Genomic DNA, 16,436 nt, shown 5'->3' on the forward strand with positions numbered 1-16,436 from the left:
ATTAAAACAAAATTCTAATGGCGCACCGAGGGGTGGTGCGCCATTAGAATAGTCGTACTTATGGTGCACGAGGGGGTGGTGCGCCATTAGAAAGCTTCCCCCCACACTAAATCCCCAATCTCTCTAATCTCTCCCCTGCCTCATCGATCTCACCCGCTGCCCCCCGTGTTCGCCGTCCCCCTCACCGCCCCCTCGTCTCCTTCACCGTCCCCGAGCAGCGTGGCCAGTCCGGACCAGGGAGGAGTGCCCCGACGGGCTGGGAAGCTGCTGCTGCCAAGTGACTCTCGGGCCGGGAGGACCGCCGCCGCAGATCGAGGAGGACCGCCACCGTAGATCGAGGACCGCCGCACCGACCAACCTCCTTGCTCACGCCACCCGAACCCGCCCGCCTCTCCCCGACGCCGGCGCGCTAGCCAGCAGGTGAGTGAGGCGACCCTACCCCAATCCCATCTCCTCCCACCGGCAATCCCCATATCCTCGGCACCAGCTAGCGGCATGGTTCTTAGTGGAGCGCCACCGATGGTTCTTTATACAGATAGTGGAACTGCACGACCCATATTTGATTCTCATATTTGATTCCCTGAGATTGAACTGTACTAAGAATTTTTCCCATTGAAATTCAGTACTGTGAAATCTGAAGAAAATTTCAGTGACAAGTATCTTGTTGTCTCTTAATAAGAAATCTGAAGAGAATTGTATTGTGAAAGCATGGAACTGCATTTTCTTTGTTTAGCTGTGTTGGATGGATGCCCAGGGCCTCTTTTGCTTCATGCAACAATATTCCAGTGAATTTGGATTCATGCAACAATATGAAACATGTAAGAAGTCCATAATGATAGATGTAACATGTAAGAAGTCCTTAATTGATTAATGGATCTGTTAGTTTGATAGTTTTTTTAGTGTTGCACCTTTTCCTTCTACAACTTGCAGATGTGCACACAGTTTTTTGTGTTCAGTTTAGGAGTTGGTCCTTGGGAAGCATAAATAAAACATTATTGGCAAGTGCAGTCTTGTTACTCCTAGGTATCTACAAATGAGTAGATGAATATTTGTTACTCCAAGAATGTGAACACTTGGTCCATATTCATTTGCAGTGAACATACATTTTCACTGTTCTTATATTATTTGCTTGATGTCAGATTATGCTATGAGGATATTAGTCTAAGCCCAGTCTTGGATGCATTGTTTTATCCTGCGGTGGTTAAACCGGTTCTGAAAATTATCTAGTTTGACATGTACTTGTCCAGCTATCATAATCTATTCTTTGACCATGGCAGTAGCTGGCATTTTGTTATGATAATTTCAGTACATATCTTACTGTCCTTTGCTGATCTCGTTGTATTTTCAATTCACAGGCAACTCTCCGACGAAGTCTCCTCCAGGTAATATATGTCTCATGCTTTCTACAGAGTACTAGTATACTGACTAAACTATCCACTTGCTATGCTTAGCTGCTCTGTTGTCTGAATCGTGACACTTTGCCATCTGAAACTTGCCTATCACACTGTCGCTGCATTGCTCAACTAAAAACACAAATATTTGTAGTTTTTGCCTGTCATAATGCAACTAAGCATACTAGTCTCAACTAAGCATACTAGTTTTTTGTAGTCAGACAGTAAGATAGTGAGACAGTAAGAAGGAAACTTCCCAGATTATGTAGAAAGAAAATACTTGGTTTGACAGCAAGTACCATGACATGAATCAAAAAACATATACGATGGGAAAAATAAAATGGCAGAAACCTGGGAGGTTCTGGTTTGCTGTATCTCCACCAGTTTGGGTTGGTGAATGTGGATGATTTTTTTATCCTGTGAACTCATTGTACTGCTACAAGAATTTGGTATCATCATGGTGTAATTTTGTTAGCATTCTGGTTTTGTTAGATAGTGGCTACACTAATCTAGAGTGATACAATTTTCCTTCCCATTTGGTATCATCATGTTCAGTGTATACAGTTATAACATCATGTGGGTTTTTTAAGTCTGTTTACAGCTCATGTGGGTTTTAACATCATGTGGGTTGGTGAATGTGGATGATTTTTTTATCCTGTGAACTTGAATGTTGCAATGTTGTTTTCTTCAGAGGCTACTGTCAAAAACTTGAGCTACTGTCTTGCAAAGATGATGATCATCTTGCTAGTTTGCTGGGTTTTGTCCCCGACCATTGTGTCGTGATGAATTTGCAGGTACCTCGAGTTGCCCTTGAGTTTGCCGAAATGTCGATTAACTTCTGTTCCGGCAAATTCGGGTACTCCATATGTCCTATTTTCAGCAAAGGTCATGCTAAAATTTTCCGTGAATTTTAGCATGACTTTGCTAAAAATAGGACATATGGGGGTACTTGCGACTAATGCATGGGCCGGGGTATCTTAGTACTTAGTTAAGTAGGATCAACTGCCCTGCCATTCTTGCTGCATTAAACCATAGGTGGCAATAGAGCCAAGTTATTAGGCCCAACTTAGAATTCTCCTTAGCATTGATAAACCCTAGATGATAAACCCAACATAGGTGGCAATAGAGCCAAGTGATTAGTGCCAAGTGATTAGGCCCAACCTAGGGTGCCTCGGCATCGATAAACCCTAAATGATGAAAACTTAACTTGGCTGCCCCGGATGCCTCGGTGTCGATGAGAACCTAAATGATGTACGCTTAGGCTTTTAGGGTGCCTCGGCGTCGACAAACCCTAAATGATGAAAGCTTAGGCTTTTAGGGTGCCTCGGTGTCGACAAACCCTAAATGATGAGACCATGATCTTGTTCCTTGACAATAACCAACTTTTTGACCAAACTTTTTTCCTATTTAGAGCGAAACATGGCCCACAACAATCAGGCCGGTGGTTCGGGCAGCAAGCAATTCTGGGAGCTGTCCCAGGAGATGGAGGAACAACCTCACCGCTATGAGGACGCCGCGGAAGACACCGATCCTGATTACACAACCCCTAGTGGCGTCGGGGATGACACCACTGATGGTGCCGCCGAGGATGCCACCACTGATGATGGCGGCGCACACACAGATGGCAGCCAACCGAAGAAGCAAAGGAAGGACCGACGCTCGAATGCGCTCCGCACCCTCAAGGAGGAATTCACTCAAGTGGACTCCGACGGGAATCCAACGGAGCCCAAACATATAGTCAAGGGGTACTCGGTTCAGCTTGGGTGCATTCTCCGGAGCACCGTCTCGATCAACACCGAGAACCTTAGGCATAAGGATCGAGGGAATTTGCGCAACCTCCTCTTCACGAAGCTGCACGAACGATACAAGTTCCTCGCCGAATTTGAAAACACACGCCTCTTAGGGAATAAAGTGAACAGTGCTGCCCTCACAAAGATGAGCATGGCCCTGTCTACTTAGAGAAGTGCGGTGAAGAGAATGATTGATAAAGGTGATAGTTATGAGAAGATCAAGGCGAAATATCCTTTGATGAGCGAAGATGAGTACAAGGAGTTCAAGATCAAGTGCGAGAGCAGTGCAACCTCCGAATCAAGTCAGTGGGGGAAAGAAATGCGGGAGTTGAACTTAGGGGAACACAAACTCGGTCCTGGCGGTTATAGAGTGGTGGAGCCTATATGGGACAAGGAGGATGCGGAGCGTGCCGAGCAAGGCCTACCGCCCCGCTTCGAGAAATACAGCAGTGACAAGCAGACCAGGAACTATGTCAGGGCCCGGTACAAGAAGGACCCGATAACAAAGGAGCTTACCACGGATCTGAAGACCAGGGCGCTTGAGCTTCTTCTGGTAAGGAATACACCCCCGCGTAATTAGCTCCATATGGTTGCACTCTAATTAATCCCCAATATTTCTAAATGGTTCACGTTCCTTTCGCAGGACACTGAAAGCAGTAGCGCGGGGTCGTCTAAGAGCTCCCCTTTCGACACCCCTTTAAATAGGGCGTTGAACGTAATGAAAAACAAGGATAAGCTCACTAAGCCGACGTCAGCTGGTCGTGTCCACAAAATGGGGGTCATACTATACCGCTGGTGTGCGGAAGGAGAAAAAGACCAGCTCGGAAAGCCAGACGCGCGAGGTTGAAGAACTCAAGGCACAAGTGGCGCGGATTTCGGTGCTTGTCCAAGAGCAAGTGCAACAACAACTTGGAACGATGCTCAACACCATGGTGCCTACGTTGATTCATGGGCTGACAACGTGGATTGCGGGCGGCCAACAGGGGCCTCCCCCGGTTCCCAGCTTCACGGCCAGCAACTCGCACAGCGCGCAGGCGGCGCCATTGGTGTCTCCGGCGGTGCCATTGGTGTCTCCGGCGGCGGCGCCATTGGTGTCTCCGGCGGAGGCGGTATTCGTGTCTCCGGCGCTGGCATGGGCATTGGAGCTTAATGCACCCGGGTGTACGCCGGCCGGCACCTCGCCAACAAGCGCCCCCCCTCCGTCAGTTGCATGCCCGCCGTTGGCGGTGCCTCGACATTAGCTGAGCTCGACGGCATCACGGTAACTAAACCTCTCGGCCGATGACTTCATCTCCTTGCCTTTGACTGGGCATCCCTGACGCCCTGTACATGTTTTTGCAGGGCACCGCCGACGTTCCTTGCACTCTTCTTCACTTCGTGGGCGCTGAGTTGGTCGATGTCGCCAAGGGCAGAATCGTTCAACCGGGCAACCCCATGTTCCATGGTAATCCGATGCCACCCACAATGTATAGGGTTTGAAGTGGTTCGGGTGCTGCCAGGCTGCGACGAGCTGTTACCTCCGATTCGACCCGCTGGGGCCGACGAAGAAGATGAGATGACCGTCAGCGCCTGCATAAACTGGCCCCTGCTTTGGCCGAAGAGCCAGATTCGTTTGGGGGCGGGGTACACCACCCCACAGACAAGACCGCCAGTCGTGCCGGCGCCAAGCCATGGCAAGAACGCCGCAACGCTACCGGACCTGCCGGACATCCCTATGGCACAGGACCCGGACAGCCCTATGGCACAGGATCCGGACGGCGGCGACAACGACGATGGTACATTTACCAACGTTGATAAGTACTTTGCCGAACATGGGTACACTGACGAGTTCTGCGGGCCTCTTTCTCAAGAACCCAACCAAGACCACCGCGATCTAGCTGGTACAGCGGAGAAATCCAATTGCAACAGGCGTCGTCTAGCATTCAGTTCTCAGGACACGCCTCCAGCTCCCGCCTTCACCGAGCCTCAGATAGCTGAGGTGCGAAATATTATCAGCCCCAACACGCTCAAGAAGGCGGTCTGTGAGCAAAACTCGGTCCCCATTACAGGAGATCAAGAAGAAGGTACGGAAACGAAAGACTAACAAGGGCGCCGGTGCGAGCCAGCCGGCACCGAGTTCGATCCGTGCTCAGGACGGGCCACCTTCACCTAAGGATATCTCGAGGAGGGTGCATGTGGCAGGTAGGGCGATGCTACCGCCAAATATGCTGAATGCTGCAACCGGTGCTATGCGAAGTCTGCACGATAGTGTTCTTTCTTTGGAGAAGCAGCGTCTCAGAGAGAAGGATGTGGCATACCCGGTTTTCGTGGCCAAGGTGCCAGAGGGCAAGGGCTTTGTGGATGGCGACATCGGGGGTACGATCGTCCTGCGGTTTGATGACATCTTTGCTATGTTTAACCTTCATCCGCTGCACTACACCTTCGTTTGGTTGTTTTCGCTGAGTATGGAGATGCGGATCATTAGAGACAAGACCCCGGACATCGTGATAGTCGACCCCTTCTACATGCATGCCAAGCACTTGAGCAGCGCTGGGGACCGCCAAGTTGCGAGTTCACACCTCGAAGGCGTCATTCTGGCAAACCCAGATAAGGATAACTTCCTTGTGGCTTACTTTCCCGAGTAAGTCATCCCTTAACCGCCCCGTAACATATGATTTCTTAGATTTCGATCGTTCTTTTTTTCTAACATTCCGTGTTCTGTGCAGTGACACACATTGCACACTCATCCTCTTAAGCCCGAAATATTCCATGGCCATGTATTTCAACCCGAACCGTAACTCCAACATAGACTAGACAAATGTCAAGAAAGTTCTTGATGATGTTCTCCCCGGCTACACCAAATCTGGAGGCACCTTCACCAGGGCAGTTCATAAGTACGGCAAGCACATGTTCTCACACAATACGAAGTTCTACTGCGTCAAGCAGCCGCCTGGCGGTCAGAAGGATGCCTACTACGCCCTCCATCACATACGGACGATCGTAAGGGACCATCATTAACTTCTGCTACCAGATAATCTCAAAGATTGGGCCGCGAGCTTGTCGGCAGTCCAGGACGCGGACCTCTGACAAGAATTCTTTCGCATCCAGTCGGAGTTTGCAGACATCATCCATCAAGATGTCCTTCATACCTCGGGGCAGTTCTTCCTCAGATATCAACCGTCCAACAGTGAGATAGATGAAACGCTACAAATGCAGGGTGACAACGACCGCAATTTCATGACCATCACGACAGACGGCGGCTTCATCCACGCTCCTGTCCGATGAGTCGAGTCGAAAGTAGTGATGTGTAGTTCTGAAACATTGATTGGCTCATGTTGTAATTATACTTTAATGAATTCGTATGTCTCTTTGGTTTGGACAGTCGTTCAACTTAGATGTAATCGATGCTATTTATTAGTAGGACCATGAATCATGCTATTAATGTCTTGCTTTTCTCTTCCGATCCTTTTGTTGCATACTTACATATTGCTTATGTATTGTCTATTGTTTGGCTTGTGCATAGAGATGCCATCGTATGTCGTGTACAAGGGTAAGGTTCCCGGAGTCTACGACGACTGGGAGGAGTGTCGGAGACAGGTTCACCGTTTCAGCGGTAACAGTTACAAAGGGTACACCACTAGGGCGGAGGCCGAATGTAGATACGCCAGCTATCTAGCGGGAGAGAGGAGGGAGCGTTGGAGGAACCGGATGAAGACCAGTTTGATCGCGATGATGCTCATCGTGATGACCACAACTCTCTTCTATGTGATGGTAGTTTAGATGATAGATATCGACTTGTAATGTGAAGGCAAACTCGATACTCGCGGTCTTGAGACTTGTAATGTTCGGTCTTTTGAATTCGGAGACTAATATGATGAATTGTATTCGGAGACTAATCTTCTATTGTATTCGATGAATCTGATGTTGCTGTGTGCTGTTGTCTATATTCTGTCCAATAATATATTTTGTAACCTGTGCAAAAATCAGAAAAGCAAAAAAAACCTAATATTCATACTAATGGCGCACCACACAAGACACTAATGGCGCACTGTGATCATCACACTAATGGTGCATTAACTGCTGGTGCGCCATTAGAATGCCAAAGCACATGGGTACATATGGCCCCCTGGGAGGCATTCTAATGGCGCACTGCAGGCTATACTAATGGCGCACTACGTGGTGCGCCATTAGAACACCAGATACTAATGGCACACCGGTGGTGTGCCATTAGAATTTAATTCTAATGGCGTGATGCCAGTGGCGCACCGGTAGTGCGCCATTAGAAGGCAAATTCGGTGCGCCACTACCATGCCTTTTCCTAGTAGTGTTGTGCTGAATGAAGAAGCCAGAAAGAAGGAAAAAGATGATGCCCCTTCTTCAGATGCATATGTGGCTGAAACCCATGGGAAGAATGAGAACCGTGGATGCAGCAATACAAGATTTCAGCAAGGCATAAGTAAGTCCATGGGGAGATCAAAGTCAAAACAGAGAAAATATATTACTTGCTTTCATTGTGGCAGTTCAGGACACATAAAGAGCGAGTGTAGAAGTACAAAAGATAGCTTGCAGAGGGGAAACTTGCAAAGAAAACTAAGCAAAAGGCTGAGAGCGGCTCAACCATGACCGCAACAGATGAGGAATGTCTAGTCATTGAAGATGAAGCATAGTATAGTGTTGTTCATGATGATGCCATGAGTTCGGTTGTGGATTCAGGTGCGTCCTTCCACATTACATCAGACAAGAGTATTTCATATCTTACACATGGTGTTACTGGCCAAGTGAGGATGGGAAATAGTGGTTCATCAACAATTGTTGGCAAGGGCTTTATATGCATTGCAACACACAGGTTACAGATTGGTGCTCAACGATGTGAGGCATGTTCCCGACATAAGGCTTAATTTATTGTCAGTGGGCAAGCTTGTGTAGGGGAACGCGGCAGAAAACAAAAATTTCCGACCTACGCACCAGCCCAGGACTACTATGGAGACTGCATACATGGTTTGATCTTTTTCGTTACCAACTCGTAGCGCGGCGGGAAGTAGAGTCGATGACGATCGGTGGTGCAGATCCCCGCAGCTAGGATTTACAACCTCCCAACCGCGAGGATGTATACCCTCATCTGCTCCTCAGACAGCCCTCCGGGAGGCAGTCGAACAGCCCCCCAGACGGTGTCGCGGACAGCCCTTCGGGAGGACCTTCGAAACTCGAACGGTCACTCGGACAGCCTTCGAAAGGACCTTCAAAACTCGGACGGTCACACGGACAGCCCTTCAGGAGGCACTCACGAACTAAGACCGAAACTAGGATCTCTCTACAGAGTTGCACACATACGGTGTCATCTATCCGGCAGGGCTTCGCCGTCCAGAACTAGTTCGTGCCGGAACCCAGACAGCCTTACGGCTCTACGAAACTCTTTTCGTGGGAGGGAGAGAAGAAGCCAGATCATTGCATGGCACTTGTATGTGAGAAGGGATGAGGTTTGGGCAGCCCCCTCACCTCCTATTTATAGGGAAACCAAGGGGTAGGATGGGTATTCTGAAATACCAAAAGTGCCCCCACTTTATGTCACACACAAAGGGTATAAAAGGCATAAAGGGATGACAAGTGGAGCCCCATGGAGGAGCTGCACCCTCCAACGTCCCACCTTCATGGGGGGGGCCAAAGGGGGTTCCTTGATCCCCAAGTCCTTCTAGAAGCCATTTGGGAAAAGCCCCAAAAGGTGGCTTTCCATAAATATCCCAAAAAGTACTTTCACTATTCACGATGACATTTTTCAGTGTCCGTTCGAACTGAAAATATTTATGTGGGCTTAGAACATTTCCAGTACCCACCAAAATGATTTTCAACGCGTTCCGAAACAATTCCGGTTTAGTGATTTTCATCTGCAAAAAGCATCTGAAGTGGTTCCGGCAGCTCCGGAGCATATCCGGTTATTATCCTGAAAAATTCTAGAAAGCTTCCAGAATGATTCTGGCACCCTTCAACAATTATCAGGCATGTGCCGAAACCAATTTGACTTAATGGTATCCCCTGAAACAACTTTTCAGTTTCATCGAAACTCATCCGATGACCTCTCTCTGCGGAACCTTTTCCGCTGTCCGAAACTTTTTCGGTGATTTTCTCTCAGACTCCTTGTCTAGTATTCAGCAAATAGATGACCCTTAAGCGTGTTACCCTATTGGTTCGGTGAAGTATAGACATGACCCGGAACCCCTTCCGATCAATGATCAACATCGGAGCCGTGGACACCCATATTGACCCCTATACCCACACGAATAAATATTCGAGTGAACCTCCAGTTGCAGTGAGCTATTCCTGTTGCTTCGCGATATGTCACAAACACCCGAGGTGAGATTTATTGCATCCCCATGGACAAACAATTTGTCCACCATGCAAGTTACCTCGTTACCGGTTTTGTTCTCTTTTCTCGTTTCCGTGTTCCGGCATCCCAGTGATCAAATCACAATGTGTCTGGCCTGACGATGATGGATACCGTAATACTGAGAGGGCCCGAGAATATATCTCCATCGTCGGAGGAGCAAATCCCAATCTTGAGCTATCAAGTTACTTGACACACTTTTCCATGAACCCGTAAGCCGCCGTAATAGCCACCCATTTACGAATGACGTTTAACAAACCCCAAAGTTCATGAAGCAAGCATGAAGAAACTCGATACTCTCATGGTCTAAGGAATCATGCAAACGTTAACCATCTCTGTGTTATGTACCATTAACTTGTGACGAATGAATCTCTTAGCATAACATCAATCCAGGTCGATTCAACACAAATGTTCTCTTAACATTGTGCCCTCAAGGTTGCTGGCATAGACATGCCCATGATCAGGAAAACAGAACCATCATGCAACACTTGAGCTAGTCTTAGAGGCCAGACTAGGAATACATTTTACCGTTTATTATTCCACACGTGCATATGAGTCTTCCTCTGAGCCTCGTGGTTATTGCAGACTCGAGAACCATAGCAGTTATAGCATAGAACATAAACATAATTATGAACTCGGAGATAAATAATATCATTTATTATTGCCTCTAGGGCATATCTCCTACAACTTGATGATATTAAACATCCTAATTATTTTGGTGAAGGAAAATGGAAGCTCACCAAAGGCTCCCTGATTATGGCTCAAGGAAGTAGGAAAGGTAATCTCTATGTGACTAAAACCAAGCTGTGCAATGAGGTGTTGAACATTGCTGAAAAAGAGACTTCGGTTGAATTGTGGCACAAGAAGCTTGGGATATGAGTGAGAAGGGTGTGCATGCTCTTGCTCGCATGGATTACCTCCCTGAGTTGAAAGGGATATCCTTGAAACCCTATGCACATTGTTTTGCTGGCAAACAACGTAGGGTTGCATTTTGTACACTCCCTCCACATCGTGCATAAAGTGTTCTTGATATTTTGCACACTGATGTTTGCTCCATCACTGAAAAATCCCATGGTGGAGCATTATGCTTTGTGAGTTTTATTGATGACCATTTCAGAAAGGTTTTTGTGTATGTGCTAAAACACAAAGACCAGATGCTTGAAGCCTTCAAAAAGTTCCATGCCCAAGTTGAGAGAGAAACTGGCAGGAAATTGAAGTGTGTGAGATAAGAAAATGATGGTGAATATCGAGGTCCTTTTGAAAGGTATTGTAGGAAGTTTGGCATCGAGCTTGAGAAGTGTCCAAGAAAGACACCTCGGCTCAATGTTCTTGCAGAGAGAATGAAAGGACACTCACAGAGAGGGTCATAGTTATGCTTTCTCATGCTCATTTACCTAATTCTTTTTGGGCTGAAGCATTGATGAGTGCTATGTATGTGGTTAACCTATCTCCCTCAGTTCCTCTTGCGGGTGATATTTCTCAAGGAGTTTGGTCGGGGAAGGAGGTATCATACAAGCATTTGAAGGTCTTTGGTTGCAGGGCATTTGTACATGTTCCAATGGACGAGAGATCCAAGCTTGATAGCAAGACAAAGTAGCGCATCTACCTCAACCAACCAAAGTGAAGAGTTCGGCTACAGGTTGTGGGATCCAGCCAATAGGAAGATTGTGCGGAGCTGAGATGTGGTGTTCATTGAAGATGAAACAATAAAAGATATTGGGAAACCAGAGAAACCAATGACCTACACACCTCAGATTGACATGGACCTGATCCTTCCTTCTCTCGTGCTTGACAATCATGGAGGAGATGATGACACTGGGACAGTGAAGGTGCAACTGATCAAGGAAGTACAAGTCAAAGTGATGAGCAGCCATGAAGTGATGATAATGATGAAGTTGGTAATGATGATGCCAATGAAAATCCACATGATTCACCACCAATGCAATTAAAAAGGAGAAGTGAAAGAGATCACATTCCTTCTAAGTATCCGACACATCAATATGTGTTGATGACTGATGTAGGTGAGCCCTCATGCTATGAGGAGGTAATGTCTGGTGAGAACAAGAATGAATGGTCAAAAGCCATGCAGGATGAGATGAATTCCCTGTATGAGAATGATACTTTTGAGTTGGTGAATCTGCCAAAGGGCAAGAAAGCACTCAAGAACAAGTGGGTGTACAGAGTGAAGACCGAAGAAAATACCTCACATCCAAGGTACAGGGCCAGATTGATTGTGAAAGGTTTCAGTCAGAAAAAGGGTATCTATTATGATGAGATATTCTCTCCGGTGGTCAAGATGTCTTCGATCCGAGTTGTGCTTGGCATGGTTGTCACCATGGACTTGAAAAATGAACAACTTGATGAGAAGACTACATTCTTGCATGATGAACTAGAGGATGAGATATACATGGAGCAGCCAGAGGGGTTCATGGTTGCAGACAAGGAGCACTTAGTTTGCAAGAAGAACTCGTATGGCCTGAAACAAACTCCTCGGAAGTGATATAAGAAGTTTGAGTCTTTTAGGACTGGGCTTGGTTACCATAAAGCACAATCAGATTTACTTGTGTCCTCAAGCGAGTGAGTTTGAAATCCGACCATTGGAAACATGTCGGTTCGCCATTGGCTGGACCGTAGACCCTTATTGGTCATTTACCCTTGGGATTACTCTGGCTATAAATAGCCACCCGCACCAACCGAGATGGCTGGCTGCTTACTTTTCATGCAAATCTGTATGTGAAGATGTGTTATATATTTGCATTTTTTGTACTTAAGATTGTATGTTTGTATGTTCGTCTGATTTACATCTGGTGCTACTTAATTATGCAGCTAAGTCTTGCTCTCATGAACATCTCTCGATAGTGTGCGTGTTTTTTATCTGAGTTTCGGCAATTATCTTTCTTAGGGTCATATTCTACCTATCTTGACATGTTTTCTTTTACCTGTATTTGTCTATCATGGTCTAGCATTAACTTAGTTTCATTTTGATTGTAGTTTTCTTTTGTAGCCCCGCATATGTTGAGATTTATTTCCATTGTGTTGTACTGAGAGATATGTTTCGAAATAAATTTCAAATCTCCCATTCACCTCCTCTGTGGTCGATATACTCCGATCATACAAGCATTGACTGGGATAATATGTGTTTGTTTGTAATTTGCATGTCCTAGTAGTTAAGTTGGCATGTCATAGTTTAAGTTTGCATCAGAAATTCGCTTTGGCACATGGGAGCGCGCGCTCCTGCCACCGAAAAAAGAAAATTCAAAGTGTGAAAAGTTTTCAAACAAAAATTTAGTGCATACATCTCGACATTATATGTGTGCACGTCAAGTTTCGGAGAAAACCGACATTTTTTGTGGCTTGTGTAAAAGGACAAAAAGATGTCTTGTGAAAAGCACTTTTTAACACCGGATTTTGTCTTTTTCATTCGCAACACATAACTTGTTGATTTTTCGCGAAACAACTTTGTGAGCACGTACAATATCGAGATGCACACGCCAAATTTTTGTTTGGAATTTTTTGACATTTCAAAATACGTTTAAAACACATTTTAAAAACCTGAAGCGCGTGCTCCCGTGTGCCAAAACGCTACTCTCTGCATATACTACTTTAAGTTTGTAGTTGAACTATGTCACATGTATGAACTTTGAATGTGGTCCAAGTAGTTATGAAGTATTAAATATGATCGAGGTGTTCAAATGCTCGCTTAAAAAGAAAATTTATTTTGCTGATTTGGGTGCCCTATTTTAGGACAATTGTTGGAGGCGGCACTTTGTCATGCCCCAAAAAATAATTAATGCCCCATTCTTTTTTTAAACACCCCCTTTCTGTGCCTTGAAATAGGGCATCTATTGGAGATGCTCTAATGTTATTTTTTTGTTTTACTTTTAAATTTCTAAATGAATTAATAATCCAAAGTCATTGTGTTCATCTGGATGAATTAACTCGGGATAATATCCCATGTCCCAAAGAGTTGTAGCTCAAACGGTTCACCGGTTTTCTCATGAGCCCTTATCTCGAGATATAGTTCCTCTCCCCGGCCATCCATGATTTAAGGCGACTCACATTTTCCTGTTGCAACATATGGCCAATTTTTGCTAGTTTGTGCATAAGTATAGAATTTTTCCAACTGATAAGTGTCACATATGTAGCACGAAGCTGCTTTCGGTCCTGACGTTTTTTACAATTAAAGTTATCATCCAAAAAGAAAAAACAAACAAAAAAACCTGAGACTTGCCATCCGAAAAGAAGTTGTCCTACTTACAACTAAAGTTATCATCCTCGTGTCACTGAACTTACCATAGAAAACATTTAAAATTGTCATATGTTTGTGCAACACGTGTAACATTTATCAGGTCCTAGAAATTTCTAAAAGTAGAAAGATATTATACCAAAACGAACACCGACCGACATGTATGTATATAAAGTAACAAAAGGGAAACATCCATGGAGTCGGTGGCGATTTCCTTGTGTGACGATCTCCTCCTCCTATTCCGCTCCCTATATATAAATGCCCAATCTATAGGGCTACACCACGATCGACTTCCACCATCTAGTGCGTCGTAACAAAACCGACGATCTGATCTCATGGCGACCCCAGGCCAGCGGTGCGCCGCCTGCTACAACACCATGACGTGTCAGGATGGCGCCTTCACGGCGGAGTGCGCCCATGTCTTCCACCCTCGCTGCGCCTCCGGCGCCCCCGCGTGCCCCTCCTGCTACGCGACGTGGCGCGCGACGCCCACCTTCACGCCGCTCCCGCTCTCCTACTCCCCCCTGCAGCCGCAGCCCGGCCGGATGCCGCTGCCCTTCCACGGCACCCGGTCGCGGTCCACGTGCGCCATCTGCAAGGGCGCCGTCGCCGGCGCCACCTTCACCTCTGAGTGCGAGCACACGTTCCACCTCTCGTGCGTCATGGGGAGCGTGTGCCCGGTCTGCAACACGCGCTGGCCTTACCAGGTTTCTTCGTACCCCACCTTCCACCACTACGCTCCGCCGCCGGGGCCGGCGCTGTTCCCTCCCTTCATGCACCAGCCATCGCCCATGTATCTCCCTGACCGCGCCGTGTACGACGACGACGAGCCGGTGGAGCCTCCGGCGCAGGGGGCGCCGCTGGACGACTGGGATCTCGTCCACGACGCGGCCAACGGCGGAGGCAAGCTCGTCCTCGATGCCCACTGCGAGCACCCGGCCGTCGCCAGAGGCAAGCCGCACGAAAACTTCGTGGTGCTGGTCCATGCCAAGGCCCCTGTGCCGTCACCGCAGCGGCGGCGCAGACACGCGCGCCGCTCGACCTCGTCACCGTGCTCGACGTCATCGGCAGCATGGCGGGACACAAGATCGCGCTGCTGAAGAAGGCTATGGAGTTCATCGTCGACCAGCTCGGCCCTGCTGACCGCCTCAGCGTCGTGGCATTCTCGACGGCCGCGCATCGGGTCATCCCGCTGACGCGCATGTCGGACGCCGGGAAGGTCAAGGCCAAGGACGCTGTGCAGTTACTCGAGGCTGAAGGTGGAACGAACATCCTCAAGGGCCTCACCGAGGCTGCCAAAGTGCTCGACGGCCGCCGGCACAAGAACGCCGTAGTCAGCGTCATCCTTCTCTCGGACGGCCAGGACACGTACAATCTCGATCTTGGAGGTTACGGTTACGGCTCATATCAGACAAATAACTACCGTAGTCTCGTGCCAAGCTCCTTGCTAAGCGGTGCCGGCCACCGATCGACGCCGATACACACCTTCGGCTTCGGCGTCGACCACGACTCGTCAGCCATGCACACGATCGCCGAGGAGACCGGCGGCACGTTCTCCTTCATCGAGGACGAGAAGGTGGTGCAAGACTCGTTCGCGCAGTGCATCGGCGGGCTCCTCTCCGTGGTCGTGCAGGAGGCGCTGATCAGCGTCAAGTGCGTGAACCCGGTGCGCGTCCGTGCAGTCAAGTCCGGCCGCTACGACGCCAGCATCGACGCGTACGGGCGCTCCGCCTCGGTGGACGTCGGCGAGCTCTACGCGGATGAGGAAAGGCGCTTTCTGCTCCTGGTGGACGTGCCGAGGGCCGGCGACGCGGACGACGTGACGCGGCTCGTGAAGGTGACATGCACCTACCGCGACACGGCGACCGGGCAGGTGCTGGACGTGGCCGGCGAGGACATAGCGGTGCAGAGGCCGGTGGAGCTGGCCAAGGACCAGCAGCCGTCCATGGACGTGGCGCGGGAGAAATTCCGCGTGGAGGCGACGGAGGACATCGCGGCGGCGCGCGCGGCCGCGGAGCGCGGCGAGTACGCGGAGGCCGCGAGGATACTGGAGCGCAGGCGGGAGGCGCTGGCGGACGACGCAAGGTGCAAGGCGCTGGTGGAGGAGCTGCGGGAGCTGAGCACCCGCGTGGCGAGCCGGCGGGAGTACGAGCAGTCGGGGTGCGCGTGCATCCTGACCGGCTACAGCTCCCACGCGCAGCAGCGCGCCGCGTCGGCCTTCGTGGCCGGTGCCGAGGGGTACGGCTGTCGCCAGCCGGGCGGGGCGGCTCCGGGCGCGGCGCCGTCGATTCTAGGTTTTGGCGCGGCCGGGGCGTATGCGACGCCGGCGATGCAGAGGATGGTTGGCGCGTCGAGGCAAATACGTGAGCAGCAGCAGCAGCAGCCGGCGACGTCCAAGAGGAAGAGCGGAAGCAATGGCGGTGCATACTAAAATCAGTGGATCCAAGTTTCGCCACTCAGTCTTCGACCTTCAGTATAGACTTATGTTCGGTGCACTTTTACTTACGTCTCATATTTATCGGATAGAAATATTTCGGTAGTCCAGTTATTGAGAACATAAATTGCAGACTTACAGTACTATATCGTCGAGTTATATTGTAGTTGAACTCGTATAATTTCGTGTAATGCGTGGCGTTAATATGTTGCACTTC

At 48.6% G+C, this 16,436-nt stretch overlaps 1 pseudogene; it reads left to right on the forward strand.

Moving 5' to 3' along the window:
• Positions 1-14,120: 14,120 nt before the first annotated feature.
• On the forward strand, positions 14,121-16,216 carry LOC123057071 (E3 ubiquitin-protein ligase WAV3-like; annotated as a pseudogene).
• The last annotated feature ends 220 nt before the right edge of the window (positions 16,217-16,436 follow it).

The sequence above is a fragment of the Triticum aestivum genome, chromosome 3A, assembly GCF_018294505.1.
Source record: "Triticum aestivum cultivar Chinese Spring chromosome 3A, IWGSC CS RefSeq v2.1, whole genome shotgun sequence".
NCBI lineage: Eukaryota > Viridiplantae > Streptophyta > Magnoliopsida > Poales > Poaceae > Triticum > Triticum aestivum.